This window comes from Globicephala melas, chromosome 2, assembly GCF_963455315.2.
Source record: "Globicephala melas chromosome 2, mGloMel1.2, whole genome shotgun sequence".
NCBI classification, from domain to species: domain Eukaryota; kingdom Metazoa; phylum Chordata; class Mammalia; order Artiodactyla; family Delphinidae; genus Globicephala; species Globicephala melas.
The window spans coordinates 59787191-59801018 of NC_083315.2; the positions used below are offsets into that span (position 1 = coordinate 59787191).

Here is a 13828-nt window from a genome sequence, read left to right on the forward strand (position 1 = left end):
AGGAACCTCCATACTGTTCTCCATAGTGGCTCTATCAATTTACATTCCCACCAACAGTGCAAGAGGGTTCCCTTTTCTCCACACCCTCTCCAGTGTTTGTTGTTCGTAGATTTTCTGATGATGCCCATGCTACCTGGTGTGAGGTGATACCTCATTGTAGTTTTAATTTGCATTTCTCTAATAATCAGTGATGTTGAGCAGCTTTTCATGTGCTTCTTGGCCATCTGTATGTCTTCTTTGGAGAAATGTCTATTTAGGTCTTCTGCGCATTTTTGGATTGGGGTGTTTGTTTTTTTTAATATTGAGCTGCATGAGCTGTTTATATATTTTGGAGATTAATCCTTTGTCCGTTGATTCGTTTGCAAATATTTTCTCCCATTCTGAGGGTTGTCTTTTTGTCTCGTTTGTAGTTTCCTTTGCTGTGCAAAAGCTTTTGAGTTTCATTAGGTCCTATTTGTTTATTTTTGTTTTTATTTCCATTACTCTAGGAGATGGATGAAAAAAGATCTTGCTGTGATTTATGTCAAAGTGTGTTCTTCCTATGTTTTCCTCTAAGAGTTTTATAGTGTCTGGTCTTACATTTAGGTCTCTAATCCATTTTGAGTTTATTTTTGTGTATGGTGTTAGGGAGTGTTCTAATTTCATTCTTTTACATGTAGCTGTCCAGTTTTCCTAGCACCACTTATGGAAGAGACTGTCTTTCTTCCATTGTATATCCTTGCCTCCTTTGTCATAGATCAGTTCACCATAGGTGTGTGGGTTTACCTCTGGACTTTCTATCCTGTTCCGTTGATCTATATTTCTGCTTTTGTGCCAGTACCATATTGTCTTGATTACTGTAGCTTTGTAGTATAGTCTGAAGTCAGGGAGCCTGATTCCTCCAGCTCCGTTTTTTTCCCTCATGACTGCTTTGGCTATTCGGGGTCTTTTGTGTCTCTATACAAATTTTAAGATTTTTTGTTCTAGCTCTGTAAAAAATGCCATTGGTAATTTGATAGGGATTGCATTGAATCTGTAGATTGCTTTGGGTAGTGTAGTCATTTTCACAATGTTGATTCTTCCAATCCAAGAACACGGTATATCTCTCCATCTGTTTGTATCATCTTTAATTTCTTTCATCAGTGTCTTATAGTTTTCTGCATACAGGTCTTTTGTCCCTAGGTAGGTTTATTCCTAGGTAGTTTCTTCTTTTTGTTGCAATGGTAAATGGGAGTGTTTCTTTAATTTCTCTTTCAGATGTTTCATCATTAGTGTACAGGAATGCAAGAGATTTCTGTCCATTAATTTTGTATCCTGCAACTTTACCAGTTTCATTCATTAGCCGTAGTAGTTTTCTGGTGGCATCTTTAGGATTCTCTCTGTATAGTATCATGTCATCTGCAAACAGTGACAGTTTTACTTCTTCTTCTCCAATTTGTATTCCTTTTATTTCTTTTTCTTCTCTGATTGCTGTGGCTAGGACTTCCAAAACTATGTTGAATAATAGTGGTGAGAGTGGGCAACCTTGTCTTGTTGCTGATCTTAGAGGAAATGCTTTCAGTTTTTCACCATTGAGAATGGTGTTTGCTGTGGGCTTGTCGTATACACCCTTTATTATGTTGAGGTAGGTTCCCTCTATGCCCACTTTCTGGAGAGTTTTTATCATAAATGGTGTTGAATTTTGTCAAAAGCTTTTTCTGCATCTATTGAGATGATCATATGGGTTTTATTCTTCAGTTTGTTAATATGGTGTATCACATTGATTGATTTGCGTATATTGAAGAATCCTTGCATCCCTGGGATAAATCCCACTTGATCATGGTGTATGATCCTTTTAATATGTTGTTGGATTCTGTTTGCTAGTATTTTGTTGAGGATTTTTGCATTATATTTATCAGTGATATTAATCTGTTGTTTTCTTTTTTTATAGTATCTTTGTCTGATTTTGGTATCAGGGTGATGGTGGCCTCATAGAATGACTTTGGGAATTTTCCTTCCTCTGCAATTTTTTGAAAGAATTTGAGAAGGATGGGTGTTAGCTCTTCTGTAAATGTTTGATAGAATTCACCTGTGAAGCCATCTGGTTCTGGACTTTTGTTTGTTGGAAGATTTTTAATCACAGTTTCAATTTCAGTGCTTGTGATTGGTCTGTTCATATTTTCTATTTCTTCCTGGTTCAGTCTTGGAAGGTTATACCTTTCTGAGAATTTGTCCATTTCTTCCAGGTTGTCCATTTTATTGGCATAGAGTTGCTTGTAGAGATGAAGCGGTGTCTTTTGTAACTTCTCCTTTTTCATTTCTAATTTTATTGATTTGAGTCCTCTCCCTCTTTTTCTTGATGAGTCTGGCTAATGGTTTATCAATTTTGTTTATCTTCTCAAAGAACCAGCTTTTAGTTTTATTGATCTTTGCTATTGTTTTCTTTGTCTCTATTTCATTTATTTCTGCTCTGATCTTTATGATTTCCTTCCTTCTACTAACTTTGGGTTTTGTTTGTTCTTCTTTCTCTAGTTCCTTTAGGTGTAAGGTTAGATTGTTTATTTGAGATATTTGTTGTTTTTTGAGGTAGGATAGTATTGCTATAAACTTCCCTCTTAGAACTGCTTTTGCTGCATCCCATAGGTTTTGGATTGTCGTGTTTTCATTGTCATTTGTCTCTAGGTATTTTTTGATTTCCTCTTTGGTTTCTTCAGTGATCTCTTGGTTATTTAGTAACGTATTGCTTAGCCTCTATGTGTTTGTGTTTTTTACGTTTTTTTCCCTGTAATTGATATCTAGTCTCATAGCATTGTGGTCAGAAAAGATGCTTGATATGATTTCAATTTTCTTAAATTTACTGAGGCTTGATTTGTGACCCAAGATGTGATCTATCCTGGAGAATGTTCCATGCACACTTGAGAAGAAAGTGTAATCTGCTGTTTTTGGATGGAATGTCCTATAAATATCAATTAAATCTATCTGGTCTATTGTGACATTTAAAGCTTGTGTTTCCTTATTAATTTTCCATCTGGATGATCTGTCCATTGGCATAAATGAGGTGTTAAAGTCCCCCACTATTATTGTGTTACTGTTTATTTAGAGCTGTTAGCAGTTGCCTTATGTATTGAGGTGCTCCTATGTTGGGTGCATATATATTCATAATTGTTATATCTTCTTCTTGGATTGATCCCTTGATCATTATGTAGTGTCCTTCCTGTCTCTTGTAACATTCTTTATTTTAAAATCTATTTTATCTGATATGAGTATTAGAGCTGTTAGCAGTTGCCTTATGTATTGAGGTGCTCCTATGTTGGGTGCATATATATTCATAATTGTTATATCTTCTTCTTGGATTGATCCCTTGATCATTATGTAGTGTCCTTCCTGTCTCTTGTAACATTCTTTATTTTAAAATCTATTTTATCTGATATGAGTATTGCTACTCCAGCTTTCTTTTGATTTCCATTTGCATGGAATATCTTTTCCCATCCCCTCACTTTCAGTCTGTATGTGTCCCTAGATCTGAAGTGGGTCTCTTGTAGACCGCATATATGTGGGTCTTGTTTTTGTATGCATTCAGCAAGCCTGTGTCTTTTGGGTAGAGCATTTAATCCATTCACGTTTAAGGTAATTATCAATATATATGTTCCTATTACCATTTTCTTAATTGTTTTGGGTTTGTTTTTGTAGGTCTTTTTCTTCTTTTGTGTTTCCCACTTAGAGAAGTTCCTTTAGCATTTGTTGTAGAGCTGGTTTGGTGGTGCTGAATTCTCTTAGCTTTTGCTTGTCTGTAAAGTTTTTGATTTCTCCATCGAATCTGAATAAGATCCTTGCTGAGCAGAATAATCTTGGTTTTAGGTTCTTCCCTTTCATCACTTTAAATATGTCATGCCACTCCCTTCTGGCTTGCAGAGTTTCTGCTGAGAAATCATCTGTTAACCTTATGGGAGTTCCCTGGTATGTTATTTGTCATTTTTCCCTTGCTGCTTTCAGTGAGTTTTCCTTCTCTTTAATTTTTTAGTCAATTTGCTTACTATGTGTCTCAGCATGTTTCTCCTTGGGTTTGATTTGATTTGATTACTATGTGTCTCAGCATGTTTCTCCTTGGGTTTGTCCTGTATGGGACTGTCTGCACTTCCTGGACGTGGGTGGATATTTCCTTTCCCATGTTAAGGAAGTTTTTGACTGTAATCTCTTCAAATATTTTCTAGAGTCCTTTCTCTCTGTCTTCCTCTTCTGGGACCCCTATAATGTGAATGTTGTTACGTTTAATGTTGTCCCAGAGGTCTCTTAGGCTGTCTTCATTTCTTTTCATTCTTTTTTCTTTATTGTGTTCCGTGGCAGTGAATTCCACCATTCTGTCTTCCAGGTCACTTATCCGTTCTTCTGCCTCAGTTATTCTGCTATTGATTCCTTGTAGTGTATTTTTCACTTCAGTTATTGTATTGTTCATCTCTGTTCGTTTGTTCTTTAATTCTTCTAGGTCTTTGTTAAACATTTCTTGCATATTTTTGATCTTTGCCTCCATTCTTTTTCCGAGGTCCTGGATCATCTCCACTATCATTATTCTGAATTCTTTTTCTGGAAGGTTGCCTATCTCCAATTCATTTAGTTGTTTTTCTGGGGTTTTATCTTGTTCCTTCATCTGGTACGTAGCCCGCTGCCTTTTCATCTTGTCTATCTTTCTGTGATGTGTTTTTGTTCCACAGGCTGCAGGACTGTAATTCTTCTTGCTTATGCTGTCTGCCCTCTGGTGGATGAAGCTATACAAGAGGCTTGTGCAAGTTTCTTGATGGGAGAGACTGGTGGTGGGTAGAGCTGGCTGTTTCTCTGGTGGGCAGAGCTGAGTAAAACTTTACTCCATTTGTCTCCTGATGGGTGGAGCTGGGTTCCTTCTCTGTTGGTTGTTTGGCCTGAGGTGACCCAACACTGGAGCCTACCTGGGCTCTTTGCTGGGGCTAATGGCGGACTCTGGGAGGGCTCACGCCAAGGAGTACTTCCCAGAACTTCTGCTGCCAGTGTCCTTGTCCCCACGGTGAGACACAGCCACCCCCCACCTCTGCAGGAGACCCTCCAACACCAGCAGGTAGGTCTTGTTCAGTCCTATGGGGTCACTGCTCCTTCCCCTGGGTCCCGACGCGCACACTACTTTGTGTGTGCCCTCCAAGAGTGGAGTCTCTGTTTCCACCAGTCCTGTCAAAGTCCTGCAATCAAATCCCACTGGCCTTCATCGTCTGATTCTCTAGGAATTCCTCCTCCCATTGCCGGACCCCCAGGTTGGGAAGCCTGACGTGGGGCTCCGAACCTTCATTCCAGTGGGTGGACTTCTGTGGTATAAGTGTGCTCCAGTTTGTGACTCACCCACCCAGCAGTTACGGGGTTTGATTCTATTGTGATTGCGCCCCTCCTACCGTCTCATTTTGGCTCTCCTTTGTCTCTGGATGTGGGATATCCTCCTTGGTGAGTTCCAGTGTCTTCCTGTCAATGACCACTCAGCAGTTAGTTGTGATTCTGGTGCTCTCGCAAGAGGGAGTGAGAGCACGTCTTTCTACTCCGCCATCTTGAACCAATCGAAAATTTCCCAATTTTTAAGGATACACTCCAGAGATGTTTCTTCTGGCTTAGAAGAGGATCATCCCACGTTGAGTAAGCTTCAACCAAGAGCACTTTTAGAAATGAAGTCCAACATCCCAGAGACATTTTACCAGGAAGCTTTTGTCAGAAGTGGGTCGGAGGGTCCTCTGAAATCCCTCTTGCCTAATGGGATTTTGAGTGTCCTCTACTCTCCCATCACCTAACCAGTCCCTCAAGCAAGGGGTCCCCAATAAGGGACATTTGAACCAGTTCCAGTGCATTGCCGGGGCTCTCCCTTGAGGGGGATCTGTTGTCTATAAGCTTATGTCCTATAACAAGGTTCCCTATGTTAGGGTATATTCCTCCAAATTGAGCATCTATAAAGACTAGGATGTGGACTGCTTAGAGTTGGCCAGCCCAATAGGTAGTTTGTAAAAAGGTATGGGCTGCCAAGACCTGGAGTGAAGGGAGTCCTAGAGGTGCAAAAAGGAACTCCTGGAAGAATTGGAGTTGGGCACAACGGAAGATGCCATGGGGGTCAGGACCTGAGGACCTAGAGGTTGGAGTATTCCCACAGGGGATTTTTTGGACATAGAGTAAGGTGAGAGACTAGACAGCAGAAGAGCCCCAAACCCTTTCCCCTATCTGTTTGGTGGCTATGATAAAATTGAGGAGAGCCTGATGATTCTATCTGACACAGGCAGCAGCAAGTTTGGACAGTGTTTCCCATGTAATTTAACATACCAAATGAACCCAATTAGTTTAGGATCTCTCTTTGGGGTGCTCCAGGGGCTGTTTGAAGCATCCAAAAGTTAGCTGGAGGTCAAAAGAACTTTAATTAGAATTTCACATTTGGGAAGTCTCTCAAAACTTTTGAGAAGTTTTAAAACACCTTGTTGGATAGAATTGTAGGTCGCTGTGAAACAATTATTCCTTGAGCTAAGGTGAAAAAAAGATTTCAAAAGTAAAAACAGGGACTTCCCTGGTGGCGCAGTGGTTAAGAATCTGCCTGACAGTGCAGGGGACACAGGTTCGAGCCCTGGTCCGGGAAGATCCCACATGCCGTGGAGCAACTAAGCCCATGCATCACAACTACTGAGCCTGCACTCTAGAGCCTGCGAGCCACAACTACTGAGCCCGAGTGCCACAACTACTGAAGCCCGTGCACCTAGATCCCGTGCTCTGCAACAAGAGAAGCCACCCAATAAGAAGCCTGCCAACTGCAACGAAGAGTAGGCGCCGCTCACCACAACTAGAGAAAAACCCGCATGCAGCAACAAAGACCCAAGGCAGCCAAAAATAAAAATAAATTTTTAAAAAATTATTTTAAAAATAAATAAAAACAGATCACTTAAAGGCACAGAAACTCACATAATCTGTTATCAAAAGCAGCATTCCAGGAAAGCTTTGTTCTCTTATGAGAGAGAGAAACAAAATCCAGTCTTGCATAAGCCTACTCTTAAGAAAATCCATTTACCTAATTAAATTTAACATAACTTTAGAAAATCCTGACCATGTACAAAATTCTTTTCTCAATGTTCCTTTCCCACAAACCTTCTGCAGCTTTCTGTAGCCATATTATCCTGTCCCTTATTCTTTCCATTCAAAAATAACCAGCTCTAGGACAAAAATCACCCTTTTTCCTTTAACGAAATATATTTCCATTCTTCATACCTTCTTTTCTGAAAACAAACATCCTACTTTCCTTAAGGAACCATGAACTGTCTTTTACATTAGCATTCTGTAGATTGGTAGAGAACATCTCAAGGCAGCACCAAACAGCTTTAGTTTCTCTCTCACAAGAAGAGAAAAGTAGGTAAATTTAGACCTGTTTAGCAATTAATATTCCAATATTTCGTCTTATTTGAAATGGCCTGGATACTCAATGAGTTCCTATCATTTAACTTAATTTAGTTTCACCCTACCAAAATTTGGAGAGACTATTTAGATGGACATTTCCAAAACATAATTATTCCTATAGAGTTTACCAAAAAGCTGTTATCTCAGTTACCTTTACTTAAAAATTTAATCATATGAGATTATCTTCCCTGTTGACAAATTTCATAACAGAAACAATATGCACTTATTAACTTTCAGTAACCCTACATACTGGGACTCCTGGGACTTCCCTGCTGACCCAGTGGTTAAGAATCCACGTGCCAATGCAGGGGACACGGGTTCGAGCCCTGGTCAGGAAGATCCCACATGCCGCGGAGCAACTAAGCCCGTGCACCACAACTACTGAGCCTGCACTCTAGAGCCCACGAGCCAAAACTACTGAAGCCCACGCGCCTAGAGCCCGTGCTCCGCAGCAAGAGAAGCCACTGCAATGAGAAGCCCGTGCACTGCAATGACGAACAGCCCCCGCTTGCCGCAACTAGAGAAAGCCCGCAGGCAACAACGAAGACCCAATGTAGCCAAAAATAAATAAATAATGTTGATGACTCTAAAGACAGATCTGTATTAATTAAACCCATAAGCTTAAGCTAGCTCTAATATCAGATATTAATTCAATATTGAATATTTCCCAGATCACATGAACCTGAAATATATTCTGGTGAGTTTTCTTTTAAATTTCTGAGAATGTATATAAGTACTCAATTTTCTTTAAGTTAATTAAATACAGCTTATTTACAAGTTAGTTTTTACGTAAAGACAGAACCAGAGATCTCAGAGTTTTCCCGCTTGAATTTAAAAACCCTCTTTTTTCTTTTCACCTCAGTCTGGGGGACTACAGATGAATCAGGTGGTTCCTGAGAGCCCAGGCAGAATTACGTTACAAAGGCAGAGGAGAGAGAGGCAAGCTCCTCTCTTCTTTTTTTGCTCTTTAAAATCTAAGTAGGGCTTCCCTGGTGGCGCAGTGGTTGAGAGTCTGCCTGCCGATGCAGGGGACACGGTTTCGTGCCCTGGTCCGGGAAGATCCCACATGCTGCGGAGTGGCTGGGCCCGTGAGCCATGGCCGCTGAGCCTGTGCGTCCGGAGCCTGTGCTCTGCAACGGGAGAGGCCACAACAGTGAGAGGCCCGCGTACCGCAAAAAAATAAAATAAAATCTCATTAAGTAGGACTTCCCTGGTGGCGCAGTGGATAAGACTCCACGCTCCCAATGCAGGGGGCCTGGGTTCGATCCTTGGTCAGGGAACTAGATCCCACATGCATGCCGCAACTAAGAGTTCACACGCCATAACTGAGGAATCCGCCTGCCGCAACTAAGACCCAGCACAACCAAATAAATAAATTAATTAAAAAAACAAAAAATCTCACTAAGTAACCCAAGGCTGGAGTCTCAGTTTATGTGGGCTGCATTTTCATTTCAAGGTGTAAATGTTCCACCATGCTCACAATGTTGGCAGAGACTTGCACGAGCAGTTAGACAGACAAAACTACATAAAACAAAGGTCCTTTCAAAAACATGTACCGGGGGCTTCCCTGGTGGTGCAATGGTTGGGAATCTGCCTGCCAATGCAGGGGACATGGGTTTGAGTCCTGGTCCAGGAGGATCCCACATGCCGCAGGGCAACTAAGCCCGTGCGCACCCGTGTGCCATAACCACTGAGCCTGCACTGTAGAGCCCACGAGCCACAACTACTGAGCCTGTGTGCCACAACTACTGAAGCCTGCTCTCTAGAGCCCGTGAGCCACAACTACAGAGCCTGTGTGCCACAACTACTGAAGTCTGTGCGCCTAGAGCCCGAGCTCCGCAACAAGAGAAGCCACTGCAATGAGAAGCCCGTGCACCTCAATGAAGAGTAGCCCCCGCTTGCCGCAACTAGAGAAAGCCCGCACACAGCAACAAAGACCCAATGCAGCCAAAAAAAAACAAGTACCAATGACAGAAACTTAAAGATACAAACAAGGAGTCTTCAGGATGAAGGGGGATGGAAGTATAAGCGTGAGGACCAAAGGAGAGGTAAAGGGAGGAGGGACAGAAAAGACTGAAAGAGAGAAAGAGACAGAGATTGCTATTTCAACCTGCCCCCTGTCGGTGTCTATTCAGGCAACAATCTGTGCGCTTCCAGAAAGGGCCAGTGAAGGAGGGAGCACCCGGTCCACTGCCCACCAGGTGATCAAGCCTGGAAACCAGCCAGTTGTACGTCATCTGTGGGTCCCCAACCCACAGGTGGGACTCTCACCCACGTGTACACCAGTATATAGAAATCTGCTGCTTCAGCCCGTTCCCAACAGGACTTCTCTTGGAGGCAGGAAAATAAAGGCAAGAATATTGGGACGATCAGACTTCCAGATGCTACACGATATGTTTGAACCTCTATCACTCACAAATCTCCAGTCGGGGAGAGCCCACTGGACCAAGGTGTGAGGTGAGCCTCTCCCACTTCTGCTTGTCACCTGTCAAGGTGAGCCATTGCCAGCCAGAGGGAGCAGGTCTCACAGGCTGAGAGGAGTGATGCTGTGGCTGCCTCATATCCACTTTCTTGGAAGGAAAGGACAGAAGTAAGAGAGGACAGAGAGAGAAGTAGAGAGATTTCAGGAGAGGGAAAGGGACAAAGGGGAAAGAGAAAGTGGTGAGGGAAAAAGAAGGAGAGGGGAAAAACGTTGCCTGAATGAGGGTACTGAGGCCCTCAGGGGCCAGGAAGGCAGACTTAACCAAACGTGGTGACGCTGAAACAAGAGGTTCAGGCGGCCGCTTGTCACCACAGGGTAGCTGCGTTCAGTGGTTCCAGAGGTGCCCAGATCCTCTCCTGGGAAGGGGACAATAGTCTCTTCGTGGTGTCACCACAAATTATGTTACTGATCAGGGTTCTTGGCCCACAAAGTATGTTACCGATCAGGGTTCTTGGCCTCCTTAATCAATAGAAGTTGATCAGAGGCCAGACAAGAAATTCAGGCAAGGCTTTATTGGGGCTCCTGCCACAGCAGGGGGGGAGCGAGAACAAACAACAGGTTCCCTTACTTGCTCACTCTGAGGTGGGGCGAGCAGGTTTCTAATATGGGGTGAGGGTAGGGGTGTGACAAGGGGTCGGGCCAGAGGGGTGGCTTAGGAGGTTTGCCCATCCCTTTGGTGGTGTTGTGTGCAGGGGGCATGTGCAGTCCCCTGCTTTTGCTGTCAGCTCTTCAGAAGTGGCAGTTGGGCTTTTTGGTCTCTTTGTATCTCGTTGTCCAGAATTTGCCCCAACTGTGCATGCATGCAGTTATTTTTAGTCCCTTATATTGATACTTCCTTTGTATTTTGTTGCTCGAGGAGATGTGTGTCCAGGTGCAAGCACTGCAGCACTGAGCAAAGGGGCCCAGGTCCCATATATATATGTGTGTGTGTGTGGTGTGTGTGTATATATATATATATATATTCTTTTCCATTATGGTTTGTCACAGGATATTGAATATAGTTCCCTGTGCTCTACAGTAGGACCTTGTTGTTTATCCATCCTGTATATAACAGTTTGCCTCTGCTAATCCCAAACTCCCAATTCTTCCTTCTCCTACCCACCCCACTTCAGCAACCACAAGTCTGTTCTTTATATCTGTGAGTGTCTTTTTGTTTTGTAGATATGTTGATTTGTATCATATTTTAGATTCCACATATAAGTGATATCGTATGGTATTTGTCTTTCTCATTCTGACTTACTTCACTTAGTATGATAATCTCCAGGTCCATCCATGTTGCTGCAAATGGTATTATTTCATTCTTTTTTATGGCTGAGTAATATTCCATTGTGTATATGTACCACATCTTCTTTATCCATTCATCTGTCGATGGACATTTAGGTTGTTTCCATGTCTTGGCTACTGTAAATAGTGCTGCTATGAACATAGGGGTGCATGTTTTTCAAATTATAGTTTTGTCTGGATATATGCCCAGGAGTGGGATTGCTGGATCATATGGCAACTCTTTTTTTGTTTTTTGAGGAACCTCCATGCTGTTTTCCATAGTGGCTGTACCAATTTACATTCCTAGGGGTACTTCTGCACCTGTTCCAGGATGAGCTGCATGGCCGGGTCATTCATTATCTGCTGCACCTCAAGGCAGCCACGGCCCATCACTTCACATCTTCAGGCTGTCGTGTTGGTTGTACTGGGCCATGAGGTAGCATTGGTAACCATCTGCTGCTTCCTTTACAGTTGGCGTCCAGGTCTGATGCCTTCTGGTAGACATTTGTGGCCTTTGGGTAGTCTTTCGTCACTTCTAGGGCAGCTGCTTTCCATGTATAGCCCTTGATGAACGTTGGCTCTAGCGGGATACATTCCTCCCAGTCCTTGAGTGCCATCTGAAACTCCAAGAGTTTGCTATAGCAGGAAGCTTGATTGCTGTACCATTTAGCATCTTTTGAGTTCTGTTTGATGGCTTCCATTTAATGCTTCCTGGCCTGGGGATAGTTCCTTTTCTGAAAACATGCATTGCCTTTGTTCTTCTCCTCTAAAGCCCACTCAGGGTTTATGTAGGCCAGTCACTCTTGCTCCTGCAGGATTTTCTCTTCCTGTTGGCATTTCTTGAGCACATCTGGGGTTCAGTGCTCTGCCAGAGACTTGTTGTAGAAATGGATGGCACCCTTGTACTTTTCTTTGAAATAGGCGTTGCCAATTTGAGCATAAGCTCTGGTAGTCTGTCGGTAGTCTTCTGGGCCAACTTCAATGGCCTTCTCAAAAAGCTCCCGGAATTCACTGTAGTTGCCCTTTTCAATGTACACGGCTGCTTGGTTGGTCACAAAAGTAATGTTGGTGGGGTCCAGGCCTGTGGCTCTGTCATAGAGCTTCAAGGTTGCGTCAGAATCTTTCTTCTTACAAGCATCATTCCCCAATTCTTTTCCTTTCAGTGCCTGCTTCTTACTCTCCTGAAGATCTTTTTCCATTGGCTCTGGCTTGGTCTCCTTTCTGGGAGGAGGTGGTGGTGGAGGTATTGTCCTGGGATCACGCTCCAACTTCTGGTACAGACTGGACATGTTGGAAGGGGTCATGACTTTCCTGTCTGCCGGCCACGCCTCCATATACTCTGTAAACACTCTTTGAGCTGAGGATTGTTTGCTTTGTGTTTTAAACCCTCCTCATACGTTCGCTTGGCTTCTTCAAATGGGTTTAAGAACTCAAGAGCTTCTGCTTTTCATGAATAGCCCTTGCCCCAGTCAGGCTTGAAGGCAAGAGTTTTGCAACCATCCTCTGAGAGTGTTTCTATTTTTTTTTTTTTTTTTTTTTTTGCGGTACGCGGGCCTCTCACTGCTGTGGCCTCTCCCGTTGCGGAGCACAGGCTCCAGACGCACAGGCTCAGCGGCCACGGCTCATGGGCCCAGCCGCTCTGCGGCATGTGGGATCTTCCCGGACCAGGGCACGAACCCGCGTCCCCTGCATCGGCAGGCGGACTCTCAACCACTGCACCACCAGGGAAGCCCTCTCCTCCTGTATCTTGCTCTAGGAATTCTTCACTATTTTGTTGACCCTCTGACAGCTTCAAGCAGATTTTTGTTTCTCTGCAGCCAGAGTTTTTATTAAAGGTAAAAATTGCACTTTTTCCAATTTCTTCCTTGGTTAATGGGCAGTTCATACTGCCTACTCCTTCTTGAGACAGGAGCAAAAGCATGGAGTTGGAAATGAACCTGGAAAGGATGAGGGTTCCCACTTAGCCCAAGTGGAGGGTGCTTGCTGGGGAGACATGGAGAAGGGTGAAGAGAGGAAAATCATGAAGGGCTAAGAGCGCCTAAAAGACTGGGCTGCCTGAAAGAGATGCACGCCCCAAAGACGTCCACTGCCCCCACTGAGGGAGCCCCACTCAGGTTGGCTGAGTTGGGGGCTGCTGAGTCAGAGAAGGGAGGCCGTGCAAAGTTTCTACCCAACACAGGTGTAAAGTCAAGGCTAGGACAGTAAAAAAAAAAAAACAAAAACAACCCAGGAAACCCCAAATAACAGTGGTTTGAATAAGACAGACATTTATTTCTCTCTCACACAAAACAAGTTTGGAGGTGGTTAGTCCACGGTCGGTCAGGTGACTTTACAAGGATGTCTAGGACCTTCCTTTTTTGTTCCACCATCTTCCACTCACAGCCTCTACTTCATGGTCCAAGAGCTTGAGTTTCACATTTCAGTCGGCAAGAAGGAGAAGGACAAAGAGTAACACCTTTTCCTTTTGGGGACACTTACCGTACATCCCTCACGGCACTCATCCTATTGGCCAGAACGGGGTCACATGGTCACACCCACTACAAGGGAGGCTAGGAAATACAGTCTTTATTCTGGACCACCCCATGCCCAGCTAAGAATAAGGGATAGTGGGGACTTCCCTAGTGGTCCAGTGGTTAAGACTCCACGCTCCCAATGCAGGGGGCACGGGTTCGTTCCCTGGTCGGGGAACTG

At 43.5% G+C, this 13828-nt stretch overlaps 1 pseudogene; it reads right to left on the bottom strand.

Annotated features, from left to right (window-relative positions):
* Nucleotides 1–11440: 11440 nt before the first annotated feature.
* LOC115862780 (stress-induced-phosphoprotein 1 pseudogene) lies at nt 11441–13622 on the bottom strand (annotated as a pseudogene).
* Between the last annotated feature and the right edge of the window lie 206 nt (nt 13623–13828).